The 11,649-nt window shown below is 39.4% G+C and overlaps 1 long non-coding RNA gene across 2 annotated transcripts; it reads left to right on the top strand.

The window, feature by feature from the left end:
• Window positions 1-8,549: 8,549 nt before the first annotated feature.
• LOC148102003 (uncharacterized) lies at window positions 8,550-11,649 on the top strand. Of its 2 annotated transcripts, XR_015719343.1 has the most exons (7): window positions 8,550-8,889; window positions 9,413-9,456; window positions 9,597-9,626; window positions 9,817-9,927; window positions 10,781-10,810; window positions 11,167-11,235; window positions 11,443-11,649. It is a non-coding gene; the product is annotated as an uncharacterized LOC148102003 (long non-coding RNA). The 2 variants fall into 2 exon arrangements; XR_015719342.1 differs by lacking the exon at window positions 9,597-9,626.

The following is an 11,649-nucleotide window of genomic DNA, read 5'->3' as shown; positions in this document are numbered from 1 at the left end:
GTTCATTTTTCTGCTCTATTAAAGTAGTTGATCAACAATTGTGACAATTCTCTGCTGCCTCAGTGATTTAAAAAATAAATCAATGGTGTTGATTGATCCTGGCTCTGGGATGCACTTGGCAGACAGCTCAGAGTATTGGGAAAAGTAGTGGCCTTGTCTCTTTGGTAACTGTATCAGATGAACTTTATGAAAGAAAAGATTTTTTTAAAAACGTGACCTGATATAGCGCTGATGTAAATGACTCATCAGATACGATCGAATACTGGATATAACTGATTCTGCATCAAACAAGAACTTTTCTTGGAACTTAGACTTTAATGGAGACAGCATCTGCACCACATAAGACCATCACCGCTCTGACAAACTGTATCAAGACAGTCCAGAAGCAAAAATGGATGAAGGTATTAGTAATCTTGACTTTTTGAAAAACACGTACGTACACGTACTTGATTGCTTGACCAAAAAAAAGGTACGAAATGTGGACCATTTTTTTTTCACCCAAAAATTCTGTCAATGCAAGTCAAACATCTGTGAAGCTAAAAGGAATATCTGCAACATTTTTGCTGAGTCCTTCTCCAGTGATGTCATACTGAATACTTGAAATACCTGAGAGACCATGGATGTAAATTAAATTAACATGTCAGGAGAATAAAACATTCAATATGAGTCAGGAGGGAAAGTAAACCTGGCTAAACTAATTAAATGTTTAAAGTGAAAGTGTGTGTTAGTTTTTGGATTGGTTAATAGTGCCCCCACCCCAACCCACTCTTCCCCCACTCCCCAGCTGTGACACTCAAAAGTCCCCAATATGTAGCCAAAATAACCCCAAACAAACAAAAGAAAACAACTGTCTTTAAATATACATTCAGGAATATGAAAGGAGGATTGTATCAAATGAAGCATTAGTAATAACTGTGTTCTTGTGCACAGGAAGTTGGAGAGATTGGATTTGGTTTAGTTCTCAGACATCAGAGTTGCATCACTGACGGTGATCAGTAAGACCATTTGTTCCTGACATCCTTTCACAGGCACTGCTGCATAATGCTGTTTAACACGGGTGTGGAATTTTAAGCAAGGTCCTGCAGCCATGTCATCCAGGTCTTTGCTGTTATTTAAACTTGTTCTTTTTCCATGTTCAATATTTATTGGTAAAATTTGTACTTTATAGTTTCTCGGTAATTCTGCAGTAAATAAATACCTAGGATTATGTTTATGGAGCTGTAATTGCTGTTATAATTAATGTTATCCTTCCAACATGTCAATATTAAGATATTGCATACTTGATCACCTTTATGAAAGCATGTGGAATGCGCTCAGAAGATTTTTTTAAGCGCTGTCGTGGGAATCTCACACTCTTGGGTCCTCTGCAGGAGCTGGAGGGCCATCTGGTCCCCACAGGCCAGCACCGCATCCTCCTCCAGTCAGGCCAGCTCGGATCTGGCACTCCACTCCTACTCTCCACACGTGTGTGCGTGTGTGGTCCAGATTGGATGACGACAATGATGACACAGTCATTCCTGTGGGTGGCTTGTTTTTTCCAAGGTCACAGCACTCCCACCCCACCCATGGACAGATCTGAGGGAGATGCTGAGTGGGCTCGGAGTGCGATACTCATCTGCTGTAATAGAAGGTGATGCGTTACCTCGCTGCAGTGCCGCATGGGACAGTCGAGGGCACGGCCTTGAAACACTCCTTTCAGAGGAGGATAAAGGTAGTAAATAACAGTTTTATTTATTAACCCAGCCCTTAGGAAAAAAAAGAAAAAAAGTGCTGCCTTCCAAAGAGGCCTGAATGTAACCAGTTTGTGTCAATGAAAGGCAAAAGGAGATAGTTTTTGCTAAATATCCGTGTTTATTACTTCAACATTATACATTAAACTATATATTTATTACTTAAAAATATTTTTTTTTAAAACATTGTTCACAATCCATCTAATAATCATGCGAGCCCCCTACACACCAACACAGATAAGCTTTCAGAAACAGTGTTGATTTCAGTTATTTTTGAACACGTCTGCAAAGGTGCCAAACACTTCCATCACCTTCTTAAACGTGACAAACCGCTGGTTTTCTCAGTCTTGCCCCCCCCCCCTTTTTACAATCATGCAGAGGGATCTGATAACACAAAGGACACGCGAGAGTTGACCGTCCTGTCGGTGCACCGCTTCATCTGTGCAGCTGTGATACCCATCTGAGCTGGCAGACTTTCCACAAAGGGGACTGTAATTTACTGCTTTAGGGCTTCGGCTGCCTGAAGTATGATTTATCTGCAGCCCGGCTCAAATGAGAGCTTTAGCATAAGATGGATGAGAAGGACACACTGTAGGCTGCCTCTGTGTTGCTCAGTGATCCATAGACCGGCTCCCTTTACAGTCAGGATATGATAAATGATGTTTGGTTTTGCCCTCCAGGCTGGATTACTTGCATTTCTTACATGGGGGAGTTATTTGAATATATGCAACGCCTGTAGGACCTCTGCTCCATGGGCCTGATAACTACACCTCTCCACTGTGCTCCATTTACCAGTCAGAGGCTTTTGCAAACACAAGGCGCTCCTACTTTACAACCTACCTACATGTGTCTACAGCGAGTAGCCGGCGTAGAATTTATTGTGTAATGTCAGCACAGATGCTAGTGGGCAGAACTGTGGCCCAGGAAGAACATAACTCTATCATAGCACACGATCCAGCGTGAACTCATAAATATTTAATGGGGAGTCTTCTTGGAAGGTCAAAGCAGAATTCAATCTTCAAGTCAGACAGCCAACTGAATGAGTGGCTCGCTCTCATCTCAGGATGTGCGGTGAGGGTGGTGGGGTGGGGGTTAATCGACCCAGGCTGCAAGCCAATCAAAGCTCATTACCCATTCTGGGTCACACCCCAATCACGAGACCCCTGACGGCTCATGGTGATGTGTTACAGAGCAGAGCCAGATGCTGCTGGGCAGCTGAGGGAGGATTTCAAAGGTTAACTCGCAAGGCATGACCGACACCCGCGAGGACACCGCTGCTCAACAGACTGTGTGTGGGGGGTGGGTTTTGGGAGGGGGGGGTCCGGATCATGTGGTGTGACTGTATGTGGACACCACAGAGGTTCACCATTCAGAGTTAGCATGATAGGCAGAATACAGGGAGAACACAGTGCACGTTTATGCCCTGCTTTTATATATGAGAGATGTTCATGTGCAGGAGAAGCACATACAGCATGATGGTATGCATTCTTATTAACAAAGAAGTCCGGGGAGAGCCATAAAGCCAGCTTGTGTGCATCAGAGCAGATGTACTGTAGGACACCTCTGTGGGCAGCAGCAGCCACGTCACTGCTCTCCTCATAGCAACAGTACTGTTGACCTACATGCTTCCTACATAGCCCACTCCGCCCGAGGTGGCGGAAAACTCTGCAAATCTATAGCATACACACTTCCTCGTGCATCTTTAAAAAAAGAAAGAAAAAAAAAACGTGCTTTTTTTCTTTTTTTTTTTAAACTCGCTAATTATATTACTACACATGCCAGCTTTCTCACCCATTCTCCCAAAATAATTCAAATCTCACACAATAAAAATTAAAAATACATTGACAAAAGTGCCCCCCCCGCTCCCCACAGTCATTGACTATTTTATTAGAAGAAGAAAAAACATGATACAGCAATTAAACTGCTTCAGCTTAGAAATCAACAGTAAGCAGATGTCCATGTTTAAATTACAGCTTCAAATACATCACGAGAGGCTAGCCTACATAGCTAGGTGTGCATTACCTGGAAAAACCGTCTAACAGCGCTGGGAGCTGGGCTTTTTTCCTCTCCCTCTCTCCTTCGGCTGGAGTGGAGGCACCAGCACTAGCAAGGCAGTAGCTTGCGCAGTCATCTCCATAGCGGGCAGTGTCTCAACCCAACCAACAGCACAAACTACTACCTCAGCCAGTACGTGGTAATAAGACGAAAACGAAGACAGAAACAGTACAAAAATACCGTAAAGGGACAGAAATGCCCCGCTTCGCCGACGAAAGCAACATTCCCACGCAGCCGAAGACGCTCCGTCCTCTCTCCCGCTTCGCTCTTCTTCTGTGCAGACTTGAAATAAGAGGGAAACCCCGCCCAAGCAGACTTACTCCCCCTTTCTCTCCTCCTCCTTCTTCCTCCGCGTGTTCAGTGCAAACCACAAAAAGGTCCTTTCCCCTCATATGACCCACTGCATAATCCCAAGCTACGGCTCGAGGTCCCCCAGGAGCACGTTGAGAGACAGCAGTGGAGTCCACCTATAATGTAATGGTGGTTTGGTTTGTAAATTCGTGGGTGACTGAAACTGTTTTAATATTTTCGTGTCTAAGATGCCTCTGCAAAAAACTATAACCCCACCTGCTGTACAGAATACACACATCACGACACTCAATGCTCAAAAAGAAAAGAAAAAATCTATTTAAAGCATTTGTATTGATATGTTATAAGTACGATCACTGTAAGACAGGGGTGGCCAACCAGTCAGAGACCAAGAGCCACTTTTTACTGTGTTACCGCAAAGATCCACATCATACGTATGGGCACACATGAACATCATCCATCCTTTCCTCCCTCCCTCTCCCTCTCTCTCTCTCTCTCTCTCTCTCTCTCTCTCACACACACACACACACACAAAATACACACATCTCCGCTCAGCCAGATTTATTGTAAATGTCACACATCAACATGATAATGACAGAAATGGACTCCTACAGTACTAAAACCACAGGCCAGTCATTTTCAACAATGAACATTGTGTGCACTGTCTCACACACACAAACTCTCAGTTCAACCAAGTCCACAAACAAAAATATAATAATCTACAATAGCATTTACTTTTACAATGCATGTTGTTTAGTGGGACTTCTGGCATTCCTTGCCTTGAACAATCCTCTTCAAATCCGGCTTGTTGCTACTCGGAGCAATTCTTTCACGTGAGTGTCAGTCAGATCGATGCTTTGATTTCACATGTGTTAGGGTAGAAAACACAGACTCGCAGACGTATGTTGACTGAAACATTAACAGTATCTTAAGCGCAGCCCGTTTGACATTGGGGTATTTTTCCATCGGCACACTTTTCCAGAACTCAATGGTCCCTTCCCTTAAAGCAGGTTTCAATTGGTCCTCCTCACAAAGATCGATCATCTCCAACTCAGCCGCAGCTTCATCTGTGACTAGCGGGACTTTCAAACAGCCGGTCTCTGCATTAAATGGCTCGACGAGGAACGTAATCTGTGGCCTTTTCAATTGTAGATCATGGAACCGGGTCACGAAGCTTTCGTGCAAGTTTTCAATCAGCGTTGCATATCTGGCTCTTTGCTTACTCAGGGCAGCGCTGGCGACTTGCCCGCTGGCTTTTAGCAGAGTGGGAAAATGCGTTAAATCTCCCTTTTGAATATGTGTCTTGAACAGCTTCATTTTGTTGACAAACGCAAACACACTTTGCACCAGGTCAGGCAGCATTTTAACTTACCCTGCAGGGTCAGGTTCAGTCTGTCCAAGTGACACAGCATGTCGACCAAAAAGGCCAGATCCATAATCCACTTGAGGTCCCCATACGGTAAAAAAATACATTTTTCCTGGCCAAAATATATTTCAAATATATGGTAAATATATGTTGTATTTGTGATGCTCAAAAAAATATATTTTTAAAATTGAAAATATATTTTTTTCAAACCAAAATACATTTCAAAAGATATTTCAGGGTGAAGAAAATACATTTCCAACCTTACAGTAAAATGTATATCAAAGTATCCTTTATTTAAAATGTATTTAGTGCAATAATGATGATAATAATATGAATAATAGTAATACTAAAAGTAACAACATGTTTTATTTACATCTGCAAAAAACAGTTGGATTTAAAAAAAAAAACAGAGTCAAAGGTTTAGCAAGAATTAGGCTGTTTATTCATTTGCTTACAGTATTTCACATTACACAATATCTCACTATAATGTAGCGTTCACTTGACTTTGAAATTATCTGTCAGTGATACAGTAAACAAGATACAACAACTGCTATGTACACTTTAGTTTTTGACAATATATACAATATAGTACTTAAAGGAACACACTCCACTTTTTTTGGAAATAGGCTCATTCTCCATCTCCCTCAGAGTTAAAAATGCAGCGTCTTCTTTCTAGATCCATACGTTAATAGGGCTCTGGTGCGTGATCTTACTGGATGGGGCGTAGCCAGGATTTTTGGTTGAGGCGCCATATTAGCAGGCCAAACAAATGCTTGCTGTGTGGTCGGTTGTAATGTTAGATTGCACTACTGGCAAAAGAATAAGCTTGAAAACGGGCTCTCTTTTCATTGTTTCCTCACCTGGAAGTATCATGAGGGAGCTTATGTGTTAGATGTTACCAAAAGAAGGCGTCTAGCCTGGATAGCAGCTGTGAGACGAGCTGATATTCAGTTCTCTACCAGCCACAGATATCTGTTGGTGTGCTCCAGTATTTTCATTCTGGTAAGTTCTAAATAAGTTCATATTACTCTTTTTATTTTCAATGCGCTCTGAGGTCATAGCAAATTAGAACAAACATGCAGAACTACCTTTATTTATAGAGTTGCTAATTATTTGGCATTATTGCAGCAAACCAGCCGATGAAATGAATGAAACACATCCTGACTGGGTTCCAACACTACACATGGGGCACTATGAAATCTTTGTTTCAAACTACATGCTACATACCACCATGCCAATCAGATTACTTCTTCCATGTGAGGGTGAAAAGGTGACCCTCCTGGATAAGATGGCAAAGGTTTGCTGCGTTTTGGTGAACATGTGCCCCAGTGTGTTAGTAAAACCAGGGAAAATACTCTTGTTAAATACTGTTAAAAGTCTTGTGCTGTATATGTAGAGATACATTTTCAAAAGAGACAGTAAATTACAGAATGCTAGTAGTGGGTGATATTATATAAATGCTGTCATGATTTTATGTAAACATTTTGTCATTTGTAAACTATACATGACATTGATTCTACATTGTAACTGATGTGATGTTCTACAAAGTGCTTTTAATTAAAAATAGGCAAACATTTGTTTGTTTCTTTATTCAACTTTTGAACAGTGGTAATTAGTAAGTACATAACCAGTAAATGCAAATTATTTACATGCCCCCCTAAATTAAAACATTATGGGTTATTCAGAACAGAACTATGCTTGGAAAAATATTTTGATCCAACTCCTCCACAGTAGCAGGTGGAATTTTTCTGTTTTGAGGACGGCTTCTTTTCCCTGTCACTACAGATGGTCTGTTTATGTTTTGATTGAGAGCCTTTTTTTGGGCAGCTGAAGAGGAGAACTCTATCTTATGGCCACCCTCTGACTGTATCTTGGTCATATTACCCAGCAAAACCCAGTATGCAGGTTCATCTGTAACAGTCCTTGTGCCACAGATCCTCACTGTTGCTTCTACTTTAAACAGAAGAGCAGGGACATGGCTGCAGGTCTCCACGACTCCGGCCTTACAGGTGCAGTAGGCGGCTTCAACCTTCCCTGTGATGCTCACAATGACCCATGGCTGCAATGCTGGTTGATTCAGTCTTTGAGAGTGCAGGATCTGAAACACACACAGACAAAGTTCAAGACACGAACTTTAATAAGCCAAGGCCGACACAAATGTGTTGTATCTACGTTCAAATACATTAATCATAAATGTAACAAATAAAGTGTTTTTATCTATCTATCTATAGAAAGCTGCATGTTATATTTTAAATCTGCATGTTTCTTTTTAGAAACCTATCAGAAAAAAACTTAAGTATGTAATGCAAGGATGTAATCACTTTCAAGAGTGAGAAAGCATAAAGTTCGACTTTAAGTGTAATTAGGATTATTTATAATAAATATGAATTAATTAGTGCAATTTCTTTAACCATAGAGAATATTTAAATCCTTCAGGACAATGTCACATCAGTGCACTGAACTCACTATGTTATCCATCTAACAGAGCCTCCACGTGTTCTCACTGTAATTTCCCCCTCATGAATGAAGTTATGCTGCACTAATCTGAATGTTCGGAGGGAAATCAAACGCATTTTACTCGCAGTACTCAAGCTGACTTACCTTTGTTTGAATGACGGCGTACTCACAATTGTACCCAGATCCTTGGTGAATTGGATGTGAGCCTCCAGAGATTTATAATGGCGAAATTGGTGCGCAGTGTATGCACTGACTTCACAGGCAAGGTACGAGAATATATCAGGCTACGTCAATAGCGGTTTGGTCTTCAAGGTTTCTACTCCACTGCTGGATTTCATACGGGTCCACATTTCCAATGCACAATATTTTTTTGCAAGTACCGTCTCTTTCCATCTGGACACAATCTGTCTCTATACCGTCCTTTTTCTTTTGAGCTAGTGTTCAGAATTGCTCCTTCCAACACAGAGAGTGTGTTTGTTTTGATTCGTGGCCTGCGCTCCCACAATGCATTGCAGCGTTACGTCAACTCCAAAGCCCATTGCGTGCAGGAGAGTATGCGCATGCGCATTGCCATGGTGAAGATAAAATGAAAAGTAATTAATAAAAAGTACATATTTAAATATTCCCACAAATGTGCAATGAACGTGCAAAAAATCTGTTTAGTAGTGGTTGCTGTTTCTTTCTTTTTTTTTTTTCTTTCTTTTGAAAAATAACCGACGTCTCTGAGGCGCGAATTCCGACAGTGAGAGGAACGGCCGGATACAGGAGACGGGAAGAAACAAGCCGATTATGTTCGCGTTAATTAAGTGGTTGGAAGATATAAAATTCTCAATTCTGCCAACTGAACATATACGAGATTTTAATGAGGATGAATAATTAGCCGGCATGGAGGAAATGGACGTTTATTTCGTGGAGTGGCGACAAGGAGCCAAAAGGCGGGTGTCTACGAAGCCTCCATCATCAAGCTAGCAGGTGCCTTTTCTCAAATATAATATTACTTTATTCTCGCTATTTGGCGCGGAAGCGTAGAGCTGCCACCCAGACAAAAGAGAAATATAAGTATATCACGTTATAACGTGAAAAGTATATCGTGCTAACAATATACTATCATGTTTGTACAATATACTTTTCACGTTTGAACAATGTAATATCACGTACAATATACATAATTTTCACGTTCGTAAAATATTGTGCGAACGTGATAATTATGTATATTATAATAACGTGATATTATATTATACAAACATGAAAAGCATAATGTTAGAACAATAAACTTTTCACGTTATAACGTGATATAGCTCTATTTTGCTTTTGCCTGGGTGGCAGCTCCACGCTTCCATAATTTGGTAATCAAAATATGTAACTTAATTAATTATATTGTGACGTACTTTTGCCTTTTCTTATTATTCTGCCTTCTCAGAAAGGGAAAAAAATTACAAATAAAACTTTTTACACTTGTTATATAGAATATTCACATTTAATTTGACTTTTACAGAAATCCCACCTCTCCTTCTGGCTACAGAGCACTTACTTACCAAGGTGAGAAACAAAGCACAGTTAAGCTTTATTAATATTCACTAATTACAATGTTCCACATTTCCTTGCTTTTTTAGTCATTTTTAGGCTTTTTAGAGTTTTTATGGTTGTTTAGCAGTAATGTTTCTGCCTATTTATTTCAGCCCATGAAATCGAATGCAGATCTTCCTAATGTGAGATTTACATAAATCTAAGTAATTTTGTTTGTTGTTATCATTAATGTTGTTGCTGTTGTTGTTTTTGTGCAGTTTACAATCATATAAACCTAGCAAGCATCAGTCATCACAGTAACTAACCTAAACAGATTCTTGCTTTATTCACATATATTATATGTAATTATATATACTTGTACATTGTAACTAGGGTTGCAGCCACTTGGCCCCACCCCATTTTTGTGACAGCCCTGATTGTCCTACACTGCATCTGAGCAGGGAACAGTCTCAACCTCATGCTGCCCTCTCCCATCCTCCTAAAGTAAGTATTTGTTGTTGTAGTTTTTTATGCAGTGTCTGTGTCACAAATGCTAAGCATAATTATTGAAATAATAACTGTTTTCTAACAGATTTTCCCAAACACTAGCTATGTTTGTTGTCATTCAGACCAGTACTACTGTTTAGACATTGCTTAGTGGTCATACATGTTTGGCAAGCTTGTTATGATACCAAAACAGTAGGCCTGTCACAATAGTCGATATATCAACCAAACGCACAATATATGTACATGACCTCAATAATTGTTGATGATGCAATATATCTTCCATTATATTTACATAAAAAATTACAAAAATAAAATATAATAATAACAAAATAATAACATTGTTTTCTATTTGTTAAAAAATTTGCTGTTTATACAAGTTTTTAAGGTATCTAATATTTTGATACCTAATTTCCATGATCTAAATACTTTAAGAATTAGATGTTGGTTTGTCAATTGAAAGTGTGTAGATCTTGCATTATTATGGTGTTATATTATGATTATACATTCACTGGCATAAAATGGTCTTAAAATGACGATGACATAACTTGTCGCAATTGTTTATGGGGCAATATACAGACCAACAAAAGGTTGTTATCGTAACAGGCCTACAAAACAGACGGTTTTATGATTGATAAACTCAAAAAATAAATACATTTAATTTCTCTGAGATTCTCTGATATTCAGTTACAGTTCACAACACAGTTACCTGTACATGCAGTACTGTACTGTAAATTTAAATCTCTGCATTTAGCATCTGACTAGAAGAGTCACAGTTACTGCCTCGTTTTTGTTTTTTTGTTTTTCACAAATACCTGGACTATTACTAACACATTTACTGTTTTACTTTTAGCTTGTGGATACAAATACAGATGTCCTTAATGTAAGTTGTGCATTTTAATTACATCATGTTATTTTTATTATTATTTATTTATTTTGAATGCCTTTTTTGTTGGGCTTTTTTGACCATAACAAGACATTTTTGCAGGATATATATGGTGAATTTATATGCATAGATACTGTCGTAGTGCTTGACACATGCACAGAGCAGTAGATGGACCAGGAGGGAAATAATTACAATCATGATGTTGATTGCTGATGTCAGTATATATATTTTAGAGGAATGTTTTGTTTTTCACCCAAAATGAATTATATTGCTTCAGAAGAGATTTATTACCCTACCGGACTCTTATATATTGTTCTGTTTTTTGTTTGTTTGTTTGTTTTTGTTGTTTTTAGGTTCAGTGGTGCGTGTTCTTCTAATGGCCGCCTTCCCACTGGAGGTTTTGATCCACAGCAATTTAAAAGGTAAACAGCTTTGAAAGTCAGTTAAAATGGTTAGCTAATAGTATTCTAAAAAGCCTACTTCTCTGTCACCAGTTTCTTTACCAATATGTACCCATAAAAGTATCTCTCAATAGCATATCATTGTAGTTCAAATGTTTAGTTGTACAAATATCAGATTTTTGGAAATCTAAAACTAGTCAGATACTCAAATGTTCATGCTTTTTATAGGAGGACAGAGCAAAACGGACATCGGCGCAGAGTGAAGAACTGCCCTTGATAAGGAAAAAAAATGCCCGTGTTACAAAATCCGCTGGCTCTGATTACCTAAGCCTACAATGCCCACAATGCCTTCCGAATCATGTGACAACCCCTTGGCTTTTGTAATTGCTCTTCGCTTCACTTGAACGACATATTGTTGTTCTACTTAGCATTATG

The sequence above is a fragment of the Neolamprologus brichardi genome, chromosome 7 (genome assembly GCF_056152115.1).
Source record: "Neolamprologus brichardi isolate AB-2024 chromosome 7, ASM5615211v1, whole genome shotgun sequence".
Classification (NCBI taxonomy): domain Eukaryota; kingdom Metazoa; phylum Chordata; class Actinopteri; order Cichliformes; family Cichlidae; genus Neolamprologus; species Neolamprologus brichardi.
The sequence above is the reverse complement of the archived record's forward strand: the minus strand, read 5'-3'. Positions and strand labels throughout refer to the sequence as shown.